The following is an 8,658-nucleotide window of genomic DNA, read 5'->3' as shown; positions in this document are numbered from 1 at the left end:
TTATTTAAATAGCGTTTTGGCTCACGTGCAGATAACAAACACAAGTATACAAATCCTATCAAAGTTCAAAATGGATGTATATGATATGGCAGTAGATGCACACAATAATATTCTTTTATCAGTTGGTGGATACGATCTGAAAATTTTCATCAAAGATAACTGGCTTATAACATGTATAAAGAAGCTGCTGAATAAAAGTACTGGGAAAATATGCAATTTTGATTACTATTTACACATAGGATTACGTACAAGTGGAATACATGTTACCAGTGATCGAAAGCTTATAATAGGTGCTATAAAAGACGGATCAGCGTTTATACATAGAGGACAAACGATAGTTACAGTCAATGACATGAAGGATGAGGAACGGACTTGTTTGCAGAAATATGAACTAGATAGTAACAACAAAAAGCTATTTACAGTTCCTCGAAGGATAACCAGTACCAGTAATGGTAACATCTGGGTGATTGATCAGTTAGATATATTAAACAGGGGTAGAGTGGTAGTTTTGGGACAAGCAGGAAACATTATACAAATATACACTGGCCATCATGATGTCAACAATCAGGACCGAACATTTAGACCTACAGACTTACTAACAACACCCTTGGATAATATTGTAGTGACTGACTGTAACAATCATACACTCCATATACTGAGCTGTGATGGAGTATTCATAACATATGTTAGGACTGATGATATAGGGATTATGTGGCCATGTTCCCTTGCGTTGTCTTCACCTGACCATTTCTATATAGGGTGTGTTACTCTAAAAGGAAGTCCTAACAAAGCTAAACTGTATGGAGTGGCGTACTCTGGATTTTAACTTGTTTAAGGATCTAGGATTTATTTTGAACATCAGAATTTAACGTACACACTTTGAAATATAACTATAGTACTTGACCGTTGTTTTATTAAGTCAATAAAACAAATAAATAGTGTATGCCAATTAGTTTTTGGATTTACTTTGTATTGAATTGATGAACCTAGTGCATATGCCATAGAATGGAACAATATGACTTGACCGTTTTGTATGCAAGTAGTTTTTCACATTATTGTGAAATAAAAAAAAATTGAAATAATGATAAATAAAGGCAACAGTGGTATACCGCTTTTCAAAGGTAATAAATCGTTTGAGAGAAAACAAATCCGGCTTACAAACTAAAACAGAGTGAAACACATTAGTTATATTAGGAAAACAACGAAACAACAGAAACAAACACCAAGATACATAGAAACGGGTTATTTGATATCAACTGCCATATTTCTGACTTGGTACAAGACATTTTAAGATTTGTTACAAGACTAGTGTTGTATTGTGTACACTTATCATTCTTGTAATTATATTCTTATGGAAGGGAATATCCGGCAAAATAATATAATTCTTAATTTGTGAAATGCAATTTCTTAATTCGTAACATGCAATTTCTTAATTTGTAAAATGTAATTTCTTAATTTGTAACATGTGTTTTTCCATCCGTTACACATGTTACATGAATTTCTACATTTCTTGATTTGTAAACTGTAATTTCTTAATATGTAAACACAATTTGTTAATTTGTTAACGTATTTTCTTTATTACATGAATTTCTACATTTCTTAATTTGTGAAATGTAGTTACTTTGTTTGAGTCACGTTTTGTGAGATGTGTCTGTGTAATTGTTACCGCTGCCAGCCAATGAGAAGTTCCGTTTCTAAAGAAAAAATACAAGTTACAAATCAACATGTTACAAATCAAGAAGTTTGACAAATCTAGAAATACAAATCTAGAATAAAATGGAACACGAGGTCGCTGTGGAGCCATGTCAACTCGTACCTTCGCAAACTCGTACCCAATATTTACCAACTCGTATTTTTACCAACTCACACCCATTTTTTTAACGATTTATATCCATTAAAATTGTTATATTTTTTTCTATAATATAACAAATACACATAAAATTAAATGCAACTGCATTAATTGGTAATAAGTTTTCAAATTAGAAATGTCTAAAGTTAACCATTTCAAGTGTCTTAAACAATCAGCTCTATATTCCAGACACGGTATAAGACGAATCGTGAGTAGATAGAGCGTACTAGCTCTTCGTCAACAAATTTACACACGACCCTTATACTCCAAAAATAAAAAAAAGTCTAGTTATACTCAAAAAATCACAAGACAGTGACAGGGCGTTAACCAAACGGAAACAGCATACCTATGTCTCGCTTTTTGACTCCGTCAAGCGAGACAAAAATTGAACATTGATAGCTTAAAGTTTAGTTTCTTACATGTTTGTGGGCTGACCAACAAAAATGTTGTCTCTTGATTTTATTGACATCTTGCTTGGACATCATATCTGAATATTTGATGAAACGATGTTAACTAGCATAGATATTTTAAACCTACTAGACGATTATAGCTATTTTATTTTATTTAATTCTTGTTCTGACTTTGTCGCTTCAAAAATATACGGGTTGTCAGATTCCCTTTCGAAGGTCGTGGTTTTCTCCGGGCCCTCCAGCTTCCTCTACCAGTAAAAACTGGCCGCCACGGAATATACTAAAAGCGGCACTTAAAAGTGGCGTTAAAACACTAACAATCAATCAATCGATTTTTAAGTAACGAAAGACTTTCATATATACTAAGCTAAATAGAAAAATCTCCTTGAACACAAGTTCAACGCAAAGATCAGTGAAAAAAGCATCATAGGATATTTTAAACAGTTATTTAGATACTATAACAGATACAACCCATGATTGAAATAAAAAAAAAATCATACATTTTGCACTTATTTTCCCCCAATCTTAGTTTTCACAAAGTCAATAAGTAAAACTCAGTTGATTGTGGTGTTCAAAGTGCAGTACTGATTCTTGGAATCTATATCATTTCATTAAAACATCCCAATTCTTATCTATTTTTGTATGTTCGAACCTTTTGTCCACTAATCAGGTGCCAATCAAGCAAAATTTTTAAAGGGGGTTCCAACGCTTTCAAGCGGAGAGAACCACCGCGAAGTTCGGTAGGAAAACTAACAATTCCAGGAATTAAGATTGGAATCGGGCGCACCTGCCAGATGGACGATTAGAAGTCAAAACCTCGGTGTTGACAGGCTAGTGCTACAGCTAGTAGTTCAACTACTTAGACCAATTGGCCACCAATGCCCCCCTCCAATGGTACTGCACCAGATTCGTAATTCGACAATTAATATAGCTTCAGTGATGCTTGAGACCAAGTATTTCGAACCCAATGTAAATGTTGACGAAATGATAAAAAAACAAACAACCAAAGGTCCAACGAAGAGAAGAGAAGAAATCTTAGCTAAGTATCAGTGTGATACATTCTTTAATTTTAGAGGATTTCCATATATATTAAAACAAAAGTTCTAAATGGTTTCAGCGAATACACTTGCTGAATGATTGGTGATACCCTCGGCAATTAATAATCCATCGGTAGAAGTTTTGACTCAATAAGGAATATTTTGTTTTTCTGTTTTCAGAATAGCAGATTTAGTGCTACAGTGAGTTTTCAAATGATTTGCAGATTTAACGTTAATTGATCACATACCAGACAATAAGGAAGCGTTCTGTTATTTGGTGACAAAGCCACGTTTGTGTCGGTCCAGCTGGATTGGGTAGAGTGATTGTTTGGCAATCAGAGTCAAATATCCAAGTCCAAGAAAAAATATCAAAAGTTTGACCTGTCCATGGGCTTGGAAAAGTACATTGAAATTCTGTCATGCCTGCAATGTAATGAGGATTATGTAGGTAAATTGTGACTAAGAACATTGTTTAAATAAAGAAATAAGGTGTATTTAAAGTTTTTAACTATATGAAGTTTTGAAGAGTATAGACATATGATGTTTTATCGTACCTAGGGTAAATTAATAACGCTATGATGGATTTAAAGACGTCATGTGATGAACCATATGGATTCCTAAGGGGTCATTAAATTTCATAATGGGTTCATGACGTCACGTCTACTATTGATGGTGACGTCATCTATTAGTGTCATTATATTTCAATGTTTATTTTTACACAAAATTTTGCAGAAAAAAATCCCGTGTGCCATAAATTCGTCATGCTGTTTACTACTGACCTAAGACTGGATCTACTGTCTAGATAGTGGATCACACTATACAAAAAGCAGGATCCGGGATCAGACCCTCCCCCCAAATGAGAACCCCTAGATAAATCTTGAATATACTAACAAAGTAGTAAAAGCCGAGGGAATTGCATCATGGAGTTACAATAAAAGCAAGATCGGATGCGTCTCCATATCAAACATCTCTCAGACTAGCAATACTTGCATCACAGTATAGTCTCCAGTACAATAATACACAATTGGATCAGACCATCATGCTTGTACTTTACGACCGCAAAAATAATCATGTATCCCTTTTTTTTTTTAAACAAATACACATCGTGATGGTCCATCAATTTGTGATAATAACTATGAAATGTTTGAAATAGGTGCGAAAGATACCAGAGGAACAGTCTGACTCATAATTCGAAAATAATCTTACCATGCCATGGCTAAAGATAAAAAAAGACAAACAGACAAATAATAGTACACAAGAAACAAAATAGAAAATTAAAGACTGGGCAACACGAACCTCGCCAAAAACTGGAGGTGATCTCAGTTGCTCCGAAAGGGTAAGTTTTTTGCCGTGTTAAACCCCATAAACTCATAAACAAATAAGTATTTTCAAAGTTAAATTGGTACTACGAACATAATTGCATGGATCATAAGTGGACGAACGAGGAATTAAAACTAAGAAAACACATCTTGAGAGATTTATCACAATTTTGTTATACGGAAAGGAGACCCAAACAAACACAACGACCATCCATTGACTTTTTAATCACATTCAGATGTATCTAATGAACATATAATGTCTATTCAAAGTGCAGTAAAATCAAATTCAAAATGTGAAATCTGGTGACGAGTAAATCTTATTTTTCAGTACCAGCTATTTTATTAAATATGGTTGATTCAAGTCATACAAATGAGAGGTTAAGCTAGCTTTAAAATAAATTTTGATGCGCCATTTTCTACATAATGAAACGACTGTTCCTAATCAGGAATAAGACAGTTGTTATCCATTCATTTGATTTGATTGAACATTTGATTTAACCATATGTTAACGATCTTTCTGTTTCCAGAACGGTTCAATAGCTACGAGATAATTCAGTTGTTTGTTGATTTGTTCAGGTTGACATCATTGTAGATAGGTCTGAAAACTGTCTAATAAACTGGTTTCTTGTTATTCAATTTGCAATATTGTTTTGATTCATCGGATCAAAATGTTCTTCCAATTTAAAACTGACATATAAAATATTTTCCTATGTACATGTATATTGGTATCATTTTCACATTTTTTTAAGTCTAAAAGGAAAAGATAAAAACATTTGAATATCGCCGATGAATTTTACATAATTTTGACATGAACATGGTCTAACGTCATCATATGGTCTGCCTGAACTAAGCCATACTGTACATGTCTTGACATTGTGTTGTTTGATGGTTTATTACCTAATTTGTTTGTTCGTTATATTGGAGACTTGGTTGGTGCCAATGATTGATGTGGCCATATGAACTGTAGTAATTTTAGTGATTCCTGTTATCTCGTTATATTTTCCTGGTTATTTGTTTTAAATGAAAACAGAGTTGTTACACAATCTAACTTTCAGGAATTTTGGTCCTCAATGCTCTTCAACTTCGTACTTATTTGGCATTTTTTACTTTTTTTGGATTTGGATTCGAGCGTCACTGATGAGTCTTTTGTAGACTAAACTCGCGTCTGGCGTATATACAAAATTTAGTCCTGGTATCTATGATGAGTTTATTTCGAACTTCATGCATGTTCAAAGAAAAAAAAAACGTTTTGATAATGAACAAATAAAGTCATTCCTATTTTTGGAATTTGCGCTGATAATTTGGTAAATAATGAAGAAATATACTTTGATTCAAGTTATTACGTTTTGTTCAGCCAGTAGTGACTTAAATAAACACAGAAATGTCGCTTCTGGTTAAACATTGTTCACTTGGTTTTGATTTTATATAAATAATTACACGCAAGAATTTGCTTTAAACAAAATATTTGATTATTTACAAAAACAGTTAACAACATAGATTTAAATAAATTATATACCTGATATTTTTGTTTTTAATTTTATTTTATTGAGACACTATGTGCAACTTAGTTAGTTTAACCTTGTCATATTTCCTCAGGTCATTAGATTCTATTATCTTTTAAAAAATGTATAATAATTATCAATCAATACCAGCTGGTATGTCATACAAAATTTATTAGAAATTCTAATAGTTTATTTTAGTTTTCCCCTAATAGAAAATGGTATCCAAATTAGTATATATAGCTGTGTTGTGATTATTGTGTTTTTTTTCAACAAAAATCTAGATAAGTAAATGATTGGTGGGTTTGTGCTCCCCAAATTGTTGGCAGCTTTTGTGTAAGGAGTACTTCCCTATTAAAAAATTTAAACACGGACGAGCGTAACGTTTCAAATGGTATATGAAAATTACATACGATGCAGCTGAGTGGATTGCACTACATTTACTTAGAAATGAAAAGTTGACAAATGGAAAGTTGAAATTATCACGTTTGTAATAAAGTCTAGTTTGAAATTGTTCATCTGTGTCAATATCTATGAATTTATGAAGATATGATGCAGACAGTTTGATTTCTAGGGTATCCTTAATCTGAAGTTCAATGGAAAATCTGAAGAGAAAGCACTGAATAATATGTGCTTTAATGAATGATAAAATATATGACAGTGAAATAATGAACTTTGAACATCTTTTCGTATTCGGATGAAATAGTTGTGTTACTGATGTATATTTAATATTTTAAAGGTGAACGTCATATAAAAATTTACCAAAAAATTGTGGTACAATAAACAAAAAAACTTTCCACCAAATACGACAAGTTAGCAACTATTTCCCCATGTACAGGCCTCGACTATGACCTAAACAATTTCGCATGACAAACTTAAACAGATTGAAAAAAAAACTTCAAAGATGAGATGCAAGGCCTAATTTATAAACAAAATAATAAACGAAAATGAAATATGATATACATCGACATACGAAAAGCACTGAATAAAAAGTGGCTAATTAAGTGACAGAACATCATCAATATGTCTAAAAGTTAAATATAAATTTTGCACATTATTTTTATCTTTTAGTATTAAGTAAAACAGTTGTGTTATTGATGTACTAGTATTTTTAATATATTTAGCATGTTAAGTGTGAACTTGACATAATGTCTTTTAGAAAATGTTGCAAAATGGCAGAAGGCAAACTTTCCATATAGTGGCTAACAACTATATGTCACCGTACAGTTCTCGACTATTAGCTAAACCATTCCACATGGCAAGCTATAAAAGAACCCGAATGACAGATACAAAATCCAATTTAAATAAATTAAACAAGGTTTTGTTTATGTACAAAACAATAAACGAAAATACAATATGATTCACAGCAGTAAACGAAACACACTGAATTAAAAAGGTTCCGGATTGGGCATAGATAGACACGTATATATTGCGAGATTAAGACTATTTACAGACCCCTAATCCTCTTTTTGATCTGACATAGTGATGAAATAGCCCAAAAAGCTATTTAAATAAGTTGAAAAGGCTTGACTAATTAGATTGACAACAAACCATTAGCCTGTTCCTGGACGACTAGGGTAATTGTATACAGGAAATATTTAGGAATCAAACGTTTATATGTCTTAAAAAAAATGATCGACAACAAACGACTAAACACAAATTAACGACCTAAGAGACTGTATTCATTGATACTGAAACCTAATTTAAAGACAACTTCAACTTATCAAATTATATTAGACTAAAAAATATGTCAGTACGGATCGAATTTGTTCAGTTTAGTTTTTTAGCATGCGCAAGGAAACCAAATCACAACAATATTATTCACAGAATGTATTACTGATTAAAAACAGTAATAAAAACATCTACCCCCGTTAACAGAATGCCATAAGGAATAATTGTTTATCTTGTAGATAATTATTTTACTGATCAAACCAGAAAGACAAGCCATGTTTTTCAAACGTGTAACGTCACTGTAACCTTTTTGTTTCTATTCGATATCTACATAAACACAACCCTCTACTTCTTATATTCAGGTCAACTATGGGATTAGGCTTTCACACATGGTATATTCCACACAATATGCTGCAATAGTTGTTTGTTTTTATAGTGATTAAGATTATAATACAATGTTCACTGCTATATCTCAATTTTTTTAAATTTTTTTATGCCCCACCAACGATAGTAGAGGGGCATTATGTTTTCTGGTCTGTGGCTTCGTTCGTTCGTTCGTCCGTCCGTCCGTTCGTTTGTTCGTCCCGCTTCAGGTTAAAGTTTTTGGTCAAGGTAGTTTTTGATGAAATTGAAGTCCAATCAACTTGAAACTTAGTACACATGTTCCCTATAGTATAATCTCTCTAATTTTAATTCCAAATTAGATATTTATCTAATTTCAAAGTCCATGAAACATAGAAAATGATAGTGCGAGTGTGGCATCCGTGTACTTTGGACACATTCTTGTTTTTACCTATTTTGTCTGTTTGTTTTACTCACATAATTTTTCAATATATATGGAATAATTTGCGACTATCATAAAGTGTGAGGTTA

The sequence above is a fragment of the Mytilus galloprovincialis genome, chromosome 9, assembly GCF_965363235.1.
Source record: "Mytilus galloprovincialis chromosome 9, xbMytGall1.hap1.1, whole genome shotgun sequence".
NCBI classification, from domain to species: domain Eukaryota; kingdom Metazoa; phylum Mollusca; class Bivalvia; order Mytilida; family Mytilidae; genus Mytilus; species Mytilus galloprovincialis.
The sequence above is the reverse complement of the archived record's forward strand: the minus strand, read 5'-3'. Positions refer to the sequence as shown.